Below are 12551 nucleotides of genomic sequence, written 5' to 3'. Positions count from 1 at the left end.
ATAAATAAATAAAAAAACGCCATATTCGATCAAAGATCTTTGTGTCTAATAATATTTTTTGTGAATATTTATACAAAAAATCCAATTAAAGCAAACTGTGTGTCGATTATTATTTATCGATCTTGAAGTCCTAGCCTAAAGCTGGGATAGTGATATCACAATTAAATTAATAAATAATTTAATATTATTGATGCTGATAAACATTTTTAAAACACTATAAATAAATTATTGATCAGATTATTTAACTTCTCCAAACTGTTAACCATAGGAACAGTCTTTTTACCGAAACACAATTGTTTTAATTTTAACTATTTCCACTTCTATGACTCGAAATATCTTGACAGTAAAGGGTTATACGGCTAAAATAGGTACGAGATTTATTATACATGTTTGCGACTCTAATAATTAATGTTCCCCGTCTGGACATTCGATTGGATCTTCGAATTCTATTGACATATCCTTGTTACGATGCCTTGTTACGACCGTCCCGCCTCTTTATGAATATATCATATCAATCCAATCCTGATAAAATTACATACAGACTTTCAAGTATTAGAATTTAACAATAATTCCAATCATTATCGGTCCCGCCGCAATCAATCAAACTCGTCTAGACGTTTAATTATACTTCGGCCATCTTGAAATTATTCACGCTATTATAGAAACCCCGCGCGGAATATGGACCGCGCCTGTTTTCGAATATCGAGTAAGAAAGACGGCGGAGTACGCCAATGCGTTAACCGCGTGGTGTGTACGCGAGCTTAATGGTCGCCGGGTATAGTAATTGGTACCGATGCTCCATGAGCCGGTAGGTGGGCGGATCCTTGATCTTTTTACGGATTTAATGATCGACCGTTGAAAACGAACGAGTACGCGGCGAGTCCGTTTCGTTTTCTTCCTGCCGAAGCAAATCGAAACTTGTCATCTAGATGGACGAACTCGTCTCGCGACTAAAGTCGTTATAATTTAGTTTCAATTACTACGACGTGAAATACATTTTACTGATTGAAAAAGGTAATGTCAATCTTACACTATCATTCAAAAGTTTTAAGCACCCTAGTAACTTTTAAATAAATTGATTCTTTGCAGATAATATTTTTAAGGCTTTCACGGGTGTTTTCTTCAAGGAACCCACGGAACAATTCGACGTCATTGGACGTCCGAAGTATATCCTGTAAAGTCCTGTTTATGTTGGATGTCTAAAATACGTTCCCAGAACGTTGTTTGGACATACTACAACACTGACTTTAGTAAAGCAATAAGATATAAGGAGTCGTCTACAATAAAAATAACTGTAAGCTGTAAGAAATTGATCAATCATAGTTGATTATTCGTCTCACATTCAATTGTGATGGGTAAATTTTTTGCAGCTTACTACCTCTATTGTAGACGGTTCTTGAGCAGTAACAAATCCAAAATGTTGATTTGCTTATTGCTTACACACATCTTAAGTTTTTTTATATGTCACATTGTCTTTAGTTTTCACGGTCTTCAACAATAAAATAGCAGCTCATCATGGGAATAACAATATTATATACAAAGATTCACATCGGAAAGAAAAAAATTTTATTGTAGCAGTTTTGAAAGTTGATTCTGCAAAATGAAATGTCTTACGAAATAAAAATAAAAACGCGGTTGTATTATATCGATACTGATGAATTTCTAAAAATCTATAATCTATATTCGAAATAATCTAAAATATTAGATAATAAATAGAAATTTGTGTGTGTGTTATATTGACGTAGATAATGCAGGCTGAAAGAAAATGTCTCACAACATTGAAGGAAACTAAAATTAAAGCTGGGAGAGATCTACACTCTCGTTAAGGATTTTATCAGAATCGCTAGCGTTCATTATCGTAGAAGAAAAAAAAAAGCTCCCGTAAATGCGAGAGAATCGATTAAGTTAAGGAGACTCAGAGGGTGACTTCGCGATGTGTACCTAATTTATTAGCAGCCATTCTCCATAACGTTTATGGCGACCGGGAGTGTCCTGCAGGATCGTCCTGTTTTGACATACCGCCTTTCTGGAAAAGTATCTCCACAAATTTTTACGGTGCCTCGCGAAATAACTTCGGGATCGCGGCTTTCCACCAGGGGAGAGTTGTTTAAGGGCGTCTCATTCGAGTGAAGGGGAATAAAAGTGCGTTACGGTTACCGAGACGCGGGCGCCGACTTTGATCCAAAATTGCGAGGCTAAGTGACTGCACCTGCAGAATGGTGTATGAAATTTTTATGCAAATTTAGACGCGATGTAGGCCACCAGTATAAATAACGCGGCGCGCTTTTGTAGCCGAAATATCCCCGTGGGAGGAATTTCTAAGGGAGACCCCGAAGCGATGCGCCGCGTTTACGATCGCCAAAGGGGCGAGGGGGCTAGATGATGATAATGGCCGAAAGAACCCACTGATACTCGAAACGTTTCGATGTACGGGAAACTATGTCCGCAAATGGATTGAAAATTCAAGATGGCTCAAAATTGTGATTAATATATTAAAGTCGCGAAATTTCGAAAGCTTCACACTTTCGAATTAAAAGGCATAATTTCTTAAAGTATTTGTAATAGAAGTCTAAAAGAGAAAAGAATAATTATTTAACGTTCGGAAATTTTAAGATCTCAAGTTTGTAAAGCTTAGTGATGCATTTCGATATGAGAATCTCGTAGATACAACGTTAGGTGTCCATATAATGCTACTGAATTTAGCTGCAATACCTAATTTTTAGCCGTGGCAGCTAATCTTTTTTTTCCGTGTATCAATCATTTATTTTTGTCGAGCCTAAATCTCGGTATCGGTTTTCTCGTCTCATCTCGCTCGAATGCATCACTAGTAAAGCTTAGAGAATGGCAAATTTTTAACATAAATAAGATAACATTTTGGAATTAAATTATTTTTCATACTTTGTAGTGAAATCACGAAATCTGACGATTCGTGGATCCGAAAATCCAAACGTCATAGAACTAGCAAATTCGAGAGGAACCAAGGATGTATGCTCTATGATGGCACGTGAATCTAGCTGGTGGAACTGGAATAATAAATTGAAAGGACTGTGCAAGGGAGCTATTCAGTCTGCTCCTTCTTAACCCTCGTATCCCTTTTCGCCCGCGTCGCGGAATATCCGGTATATCGTAGGATATTCGGCGACATATGCGGATGTGCACGAAGAGGCAATATGCAGAGAGAAACGAGAACACGAAGCATACCGAAAGGTACATAGAAGAGAATAAAACCCGATTCACACTTGCGATTTAATTGCCATAAAAAAATTTAACAAATGTCTGGTACTATTTTGTTAATAAATAATTAATAATTTAATTCGATTTAGATGAAACATTGTTTCAAAAATTGACATCATGGTAATTGATTGACATTTATAATTTATTAATTTATAAATAGAAAAAGCTCATTGTATTGCAAATTATTATATAAAATACAAATGATACTATATATGGAAATATATTTTATCTCGTTTATTGTATCATTTACTGTATGAAAAAATTAAATATATTTTTTCAATATAAATAATTTTGTGATTCTATATAAGGTCTTTTTATAACGATAAATCTATATATAGATAACGTAAATTTTATTCAGAAGAATTAATGTCAAAAGATACCAAAGCCCATAGAGAGATCGAAGGCGCGTATCAGCCTTAAGACGGTAGTATGGCGGTGTAGTCCGGCCACAGCTTGCGAGGATACGAGCTCGAGGCGCACCCCACGAATGTTAACGCGCCGCATTAGACTGGTATTGGTTAGAAACGCAGGGGGGAGGTGAGCAATAATTCTGATAACGCAGCATGTTGTCATGTTGCATGGCATACAAAATAGTTCGCGCACGTCTTTATGGTAAAGACGAAGTCATCCTCATCCTGTACTTAGAGCTACCCTTAGACATCAAAAAACGATCTATTTTAGCTGCACTTCTACTGTACAAAAGCTTCTATATATTGTTTTAACATTAGAATAACAATAAAAAAAATGCAATGTCACTATACATATCATACAATCATCATGCGATACTATAATAGTAGATATTTCTGGAGATTAGAAAAAATTTTCATACGAAAACTTTAAGAGCGTAATAATTTTGCGCTAATACTAATTTGTCAATCGTTGATTAATTTTGGTGATTTGTTAGTTAATATTGATTTCTATTGCTTGACTAATTATATGCTTTGGTTTCTTATTAATTATATACATCATAGTAGATAATAGATATTGTAGAATGTATTGATAAAATATTTTAAACATTACATGAAAATTTAAATTAATAAAGTTGAATTATCAATATACATATACATATATATAAATGAATAGGCTACGACAAATTAGAATAAAACTGTTATAATAGAATTAATAATTATAATCATAAAAAAAAGAAATAAAATTAAATTTAAAATTTTTTTAAAGTTTAAAGTTTAATATTTATTATAGTTATGTTATAATCTTATTTCTTCCTTTCTTACTTTTAATTGTTTAAGCAATCAAACAATTGAATTTGTTGTAATATATTTAAACTAAAATTTCAGTGACGTTATGATATTAAAATTCATACAAATGTTCCAAGATTAAATACTGATTCTAATCTGTTTTAGCCTATCCGTTTTGAAGTAACAGATCTATATCATTTTTCTTTGTAATAATTTCATATCGTTATTAAATTGATATATATTTTATATTTATATCTGATACAATTTTCACATAGATCTGTTACCGCAATATATAAAATAAGAGTAATTTTTCACTCACCGAAGCGATGTGCAACAGCGGAATTATATGTTGAAACTACGTTGATCTGTAAAACACAAATATAAGATCCAAATTATAATAGCGATCAAATTATAAAAGCGCGCAAAAAAATTTTATATTGTAACTTAATTATTCACATTATTGAGGATACAATTCGTAAAAATCGCATTTTCTTACTGCACTTGCTATGATCGCGATAGAAAATGCGAGGACATGTGGAACGGCACGTGCCGCTGGTAACCGACTTGCGTTTGACCGCGCGAATAACAATACCGCGACCTTATGTACGCGCCTCGGTATGCCATGAAGGAAACTGTTGCCGATACAAATAATCTAACGTATTATTATATAGTAAATGTATGCGGATACATACATATATTCTATTTTCTGCATTGTTTGAAATTAATAAGTTGCGCGATATATATACGAGTAACTGTCCGTGCATCTTATATATATAAGTTTATGAATCGTGTAACTTAATTAATCATTCTTATTTAATTTAGGAGGGAATTATTAGCGTTTCAGATTGATTGTGTTTAAAAGTTCGAATGTTTCGGCGCACAGTCACATCTGAGATAAATTGATTTTCATATATATGCGAATGACCGAACATTTTGTGTGGCTCTCAATTATATCTTAAATTTATAAACCAAGAATATTGTATTATTCGAAACATCTAACTATGACCGATCATTGGCGCTCTTTACCGTATTAATTAATCATGTTATTAAGAATATTCGCAATTGTTCATGAAGATCGCACTTTCTCACTATACTTGCCAAGATCGCGATAGGAAACGCGAGAACATGTGAAACGACTCGTGCTGCTGCCAGCCGAGCCTCGCCACGTGAATGATAACACCAAGCGACCTTGTAATGCCTTGTATCGCACCATGATATGTCGCAAAGGAAACTGTCGACGATATAAATAATTTAACGCATTATTATGTGATAAATTACGCAGGGTGTAGAATATTTTAATTTCTATATTGCAAATTAATCATATAGCTGAGATAATACATTATAGGTACATTAAATCTGACGCACATGAAAAATAAAATCTGCTTTACTTTTTAATAAATATTTAAGTAAATTAATTTACTTTTTGTGAAATTATTATATTCCGAGAGACATAAAATCATGATTTTAATAAATCAAAAAAATGAAATAAAATTGTCGCGAGAAAGATAGCGACTGATTTTGATTTCCAGATTTATACATCATACTTCTCGCGAAAAATTTAAAAAAGATAATAGTGACAATAAATTAACTTCTATTTTACGATCAAACCAAAGAAAATTTTATTGATCAAAAATCAAAATTTTATATTATATTTAGCAATTTTTTTAAAAAGAAATTATTAATCTACTATTCAAAATTCTATTTAAATAATTGAATTTTCAAAAGAAAAAATTGGGTAATTTAACAATTAAAATTATTATTATTAAGTAAGCTATTAATTATAATTAAACTATTTTTATAGATAATCGGTTAAATAAACGGTCATACAAAAAAAATAAAAAACAAAAATTAAATGAACAAAAATCAATATCAAATTCAATAATAAATCTATACATAGGTATATAGACACATATAAAAATATACCCATAAATCTAAATACATATATTTTAATATATCATTACCAAACTTATCCAAAAAATTATTGTGACTACGATGTTTTCATATCATATAACATTTTTACTTTTAATTAATTTCCAGCAGATATTATTAAAGTTTTTCTGTGATTGCAAGATATATTCCCTATATTTAAACAATTAAAATAATTTAATATAAAAAAGTTATGATATATCATGGTCCCAAAATTCTTTGTTGAAACTATTAAACGAAAATTATCTTTTATTAAAATTGGATTTAAAAAAATTTTGTCTTAAAATAAAAAATAAAATTCTTTTCGATTTAATATCAATTAAAAACGAAATACAATAGGTGGCATAAGTATTTAAGATCGTAAATAAGAGCTTATGGCAGTATTTGCAAGATTTCGCGACGCTGTTAGAACTCGCGGTGTTCTCGAACCCTCATATGGTAAATACGGTTTTCCACGGTGGCAATATCGGATCCAATATTGTGGCAATAAATGCCCGAGGTATTATGTATCGGCCTAATAACGATCGTAGTAAACTTACGAGTTACTTTATGAGATAACCCGACCGCTTGTAGATGGCTTCGACTGCCGCGCCAGGTGACGCGTGCCGTAAAAATTTCGTCAATTTTATTCCGTACCCTTAAAGCCCTCTACGAAGCCACGAGGCGCTTTTTTATCCGCGAGCAAATCACGTCGACGTATCGAAATTGAACTACAGGTGAAGAAATGGTCGTTTCTTCGATGATCTTAGCGATTGTACGGCACGGTGCATGGCGCGCTCTGTCAAGCGCGAAGCACGTGATTCAATTTCGCAAAGTTTCATGACAATACGAATGATCGTAAAGAAGATAAATTGATATAGTAAGCAAAGAGTGTGTTCGAAAGAACAAAATAGATAAACAGAGATTCATTTAGGTATCTACAGAACTGTTTTCTATAGCTAAATTACAAGTGCATATTTTTTAACCTTAAAATAGAATAGACATATGTTGATATTTGGCGAAAGCGAGAAAGAAAATTCTAATGTAGTTTAATATAATAGGAATAAAAAACAAACTTTAGATTTTTAAACGTTTGCATAATCCAAGATTTTTCAATTTAATATTAAATAATAAACGCGGCTTAATATTAAATAATAAACCAAATTTGTGGAAGTATATTATTAAGTGAGAACACATTTTAACACATAGATCTTTTCTCAGATATCATTAACATGTAAAAATAAAAAGTTCTAAAATTTTTATTCTTTATTGTATTGTTTTAAAAATGATTTTATTACAATGATTATGATAATATCACTTTGATCAAATGAGAATAAACACAATATAATTTAAATAATTTTAACAATTTTCAAAATATTTTTTACTTTACACTTTATACTCTTTTACTTATTTCTAAATTTGTCCACCTTTTTATATATATTACATATCTTGTATGAATAACATATAAACAAAAAGAGTAATAAGCAATTCAATATACAATTATATAAAATCAATATTTTGTAAAAAAAAAATGAAACTTAATTCCGTAGCTACATAAAGCGACATTAACAATTATTTGAGCATCATCTATATTACCAGGTTCTTAACGAAGGCTCCGAACGTTAATCCGTGAAAAAAACACACTTCTACGCACCAAGGGTTCAGAAACGAGCATGAAGGATTTCTTGTTTTGACGTGGCCGATTTAGACTCGCGGCTGAGATTAAACTGTTTACGGTTAAAACTGCTGCAAATTATACGCGTCCGCTTTAATCCGTGATTTACGGCTGCAGAGATCGCAAGAGGGGTGAATTTGTCCCTGATCGCAATCTCCGTGGAGAATTTAACTGTGAACAGAGGGTGGTTCGCGCGCACCCCTTGACTACTATTGACTCATCCTACATCGTTTTATTATACTCTAAGATCGTATTTCGTCTCACTAAATATACCAAGAGTTCTATATATGTATCTTTTTTTTATATCACAGACATCGAAATAATATATGTAACGCTAAGGATTTAACTATCTATAAAAGAGCCAAAAATATTTCAGTCTCAGTCGTAAGAATTCCAAAATTCAAACATTGTAATATTTATACTTAATAAAAACCACAAGAATTCAACCTGTAGGTTGAATATTTCCATAGTTTGAAAATTAAATTATAAGAAAGTAAAATTATAAAGCTTATATCAAGATTCAAAGACTTGAAAATATTAAAAATTCTAGAATTTAGAATACTGATATTTCCAAGATGTCTAACAATAAGATACAAATGTAATATACAAATGTTTAGAAATAATACAATAAATGTGAGAGAACAACCGCGTGTAAATGACTTTCGCAACTATCTCTATGTGCATGCGCAGTCGCGTGCACATTGACAGGTATATATACCGGGTGAGCGTGCCGCAAGTCGGCCGACGCAATAGAAATCCCGATTTAACGGTAGTAAATTTTCCGATCGTGGGATTTACGATTCGGTAGAAGCGCGACGAGGACAGAAAGGGGAGGGGAGTCGTAACGAATTTAATGAAATCACTCTGGCGATTTTTTTCTCGAACGCGCGACGGCGCTCTAATCCACGGATTAGAGATCGGATCGACGTGCGTGCAGAATCGAAACTTTATGACACTCTGTCACTCCATTCGTTCCTAAAGCAAGCTCTATCGCGCGTTATCTCACGGTCGTTTCGATTGTAGCACCCCTTAAATGGAATTTACAATGATTCCGAGTTCTTACGTTTGAGAGTTAAGGTTCCGCGTACGAACAAGAAAAGAGAGTTATGGAGTTGTGATAAAAGATTTAAAAAGTAAATTAGCTTTCAAAAAATTTATCAGAGAGGAGATATATAATTGCAAGAGTCATTTACACGCAATTATCTTCTTACATTTAATCTGTTTAATCATTTTTTAAATACTTGTACGTATTTGTTGGCATCTTGAAAAGCTCAGGATTCTAAATTTTCAGTCTTAAATCTCTTTAAATCCTTGAATCTTAATGCATACATTGAAAAATATATATATATATTATATTAAACAGCATTATATTTTAATTAGAAGCAATTTTATTAATTCAAAAATATTATTATAATGAAACAAATATATCATGCTCTTATTTTAATAAAATTTTATTTCAATATTTTTATGTCATTAATAGTGTTAATGAATTAATAAAATTATTTTCAATTAAAATGATGCTGTTGAAGACACAATTTTTTTCAGTATAACTTTACTTTCTTATATTTAATTTTCAAAATCCTTGATTATCTAATAACGTATTCAATACCATTTATTTATTTGAATATTCAGATGAAACTTTGAGATTTAAAAATAATTTTCTTTTTATTCATTTAGGCTGGTATTCATAGATTCTCGTATTTAAAACAGTCTTAAGTACAGTCTTAAGTACAGTCGATTCTCATATTTAAAACAGTCTTAAGTACAGTCTTAAGATGTCATAAACCAATCACAGAGCATCTAAAGTATTAGCATATAGACATTACTTAAGGCAGTCTTGAAATAAGAACAGACATCGACTGGAGTAAAAACTATAAATATCGATATTTTAATTTACGTGATATTTTTCTTAAAGTATATTACCTACTTTTTTGCGCATTCGAATAGTGGCGACTTCCTCGCCTCGCGTATTGTATTTATAGGTCGATTTGCAGCCCGGCCTTTGAAGCGGATCGCAGCACCGCCATCACGTCCGCGCTAAACGCGAGGCCCGAGTTAAGAAAACGCGCTGAGAGGCCACCTAAAGTAAATTGATTCAAATTAGTTCCCAATAGCATGTAATAACGTGGGTTCCCGCGGCGTCTCTGTGCCCTCCCATTTCGCCTTAGATACGTCATTATATCGGCCGCCGCCTAATACTTAGGCCGATAGGTGATATAACGCCAGAATTATTGCCTGCATACCGGGTGAACCATCACGTACGCGCCGCCACGTAACGTATCAGAAATTGCGCCGCGCCGCACCGCGATCAAGGGATAGGAAGACAAACGCCGGATTAAACGCGGCCCGAACCGCAGCTCGCCCTCGATTCAATTTGTGAGTCGAGACTCGCATGGGACACGGAGAAAAGCTGCAACCGATGCGATGCTTCGGAACGTACGCTCTGAGAGAAATTTTTGCGCGTATCAAAAAATGTCCCATGGAAACTTGAATTAAAATTGTACATTTAAAAAATACATTGTACGTTTTTTTTTTAACTATAATAATTATTATCAACGTTACATGCATATTGTATATATCGCTCATTTGCTACATTTGCAGAAAACGGAAATATAAAACAAGAATATTTAAGTTATATATTTATTCCTCTACAATCAGTTATTGCGCTAAAATTTCATGTCAAAATCAAAATTTTAATGGTTCAAATCATTCAAACTTATTTTCTGGAAATCTTTGGTTCTTAAATTGTATTATTGCAGCAAATAAGTGACATAATAAAATAAAAAGTCAATTTAAACGCACACAGAAAGAAATTGCATGAATCATGGAACGGTTTTGTACGAAGTTCCTCTTTCAGCTATTCTACTTCTAGAGAAGAGAGAGGTATAATCCCCTATTATTCCCTCTTACTGAATGTAGAAGCGAAGAGATGTTGGCGAGCATGTCGGAACGTTTCGATTATAGGCCTAAGTGGCTATAATAGCTGTCGTCGAGAGGCAAGAAAAAGAAATGAATATTCATGTTACGTCGCTGCGCGTCAATTCATTCGGGACCTAAAATTAGTAGACGACACGCTCCGATCTCGATTCAACCCGTCAGATCGTTCGCCGTCAAATCCAACGCTCCGCTGTCAAGCCTTCCTCAAAAGTCCTGCTTCATATTTATACCCGAAACGAAACTTTTGACTCTCGTTCGATAATTTCCCCGAAGAGATTTGTCGAGCATCGCGAGCGTTTTGTTACGATCTGGCACACACCTACGTTATCGCGTTGGCAACCCTTTTAAAACAACCTCGCTCTCCTCGGGCCCCCGAGGAACTCGTTTTGCTCTTCCCGGGCATCCTCGAGACACAAATCATGCTCGAATGGATCCCTCCTGCTCTCAAGAGCGACGAATTCGACCGTCCTCTTTCATGAGGTTTCAACGGCCACGCTTATGTGCCTCCACTGAGCCGTATTAGTGTTTTCGCTTGGACAATCGCCACATTCGTTCATTATCATACACGTCGCACGCTTCATTAAGAAAATATTTACTATGTGATAGATTATACGAAATTATACGAAATTTGATAATTTTGGTTATACAAACAAAAAGCAAGTTGCTGTATGGTAGAAATATGATAGAAATGTAATAAAAAAAGAGATCCTTAAGTATGTAATCTCTTTTTTTATTATATTTCTATCATATTTCCACCGTACAGCGGCATACATACTGTGTTATATAAAAAAATTTGTATATCAAATATATAACAAGTGATTTAATTTGTATGTTTTCTAAAGACTATTATTGTTCTAAAATTAGTAAAATATTAGGAAATTACTAAAAATAAAAAAGAGAGACACAAAGTATCATTTCTATTTTAAATATTCTTAAATCTAAAAGAGAAACTACAAACGAAAGATATATTTAATAAAAAGTTAATAAATTGCAGCTATTCTCTTCGTATAATTAATTATTAAAATAAATTATTATAATTTTCTTTGATGCTTCTCACCGTTTTTAAAGGTTGTTTTTTATTATCCATATATAAGCCTCTTCATTATTCGAGGAACAGAAAAAAAGAATACATAAATACACGTCACATGCGCGTTGAATGTATTAGGAGAGGTTTTTCCGGAATGGGTTTTATCATTTCTCGTGCAGTGGATTAATTTCTCCTACCGCCTACAACGAGGCTCGCGTGGAAGAACCGAATCGCCTAATCTTATTCAGGATGCTTCCAGGGAGGCGAACGGCTGGAATTAGTGTTTTCATTGCGCGGCGGCCACTCGAGAAGCCGCTCTTACTCTCGTGGCTCTAAACGGCAGCGTGAGTGTTTCGGATCCACTCGAGTTACCGACGGTCTCCTCTTCAAATATCGAGAACACCCTCGACCTGTGGCCGCAACCGGGCCCCGGAAAACACATCTCGTGAGCACGACAATGGCCAGCGACGATTATACAGTAGCGCTGAAAACAACATTAACGTCCGCTCGAGGAGGAACGGCCGTTTCTTCGCCAGATCGCTGACAAACGATGACACGACGAATCCTTCTCGTCCAG

The sequence above is a fragment of the Mycetomoellerius zeteki genome, unplaced genomic scaffold, assembly GCF_001594055.1.
Source record: "Mycetomoellerius zeteki isolate Tzet28-1 unplaced genomic scaffold, Tzet1.0 scaffold73, whole genome shotgun sequence".
NCBI lineage: Eukaryota > Metazoa > Arthropoda > Insecta > Hymenoptera > Formicidae > Mycetomoellerius > Mycetomoellerius zeteki.
The sequence above is the reverse complement of the archived record's forward strand: the minus strand, read 5'-3'. Positions refer to the sequence as shown.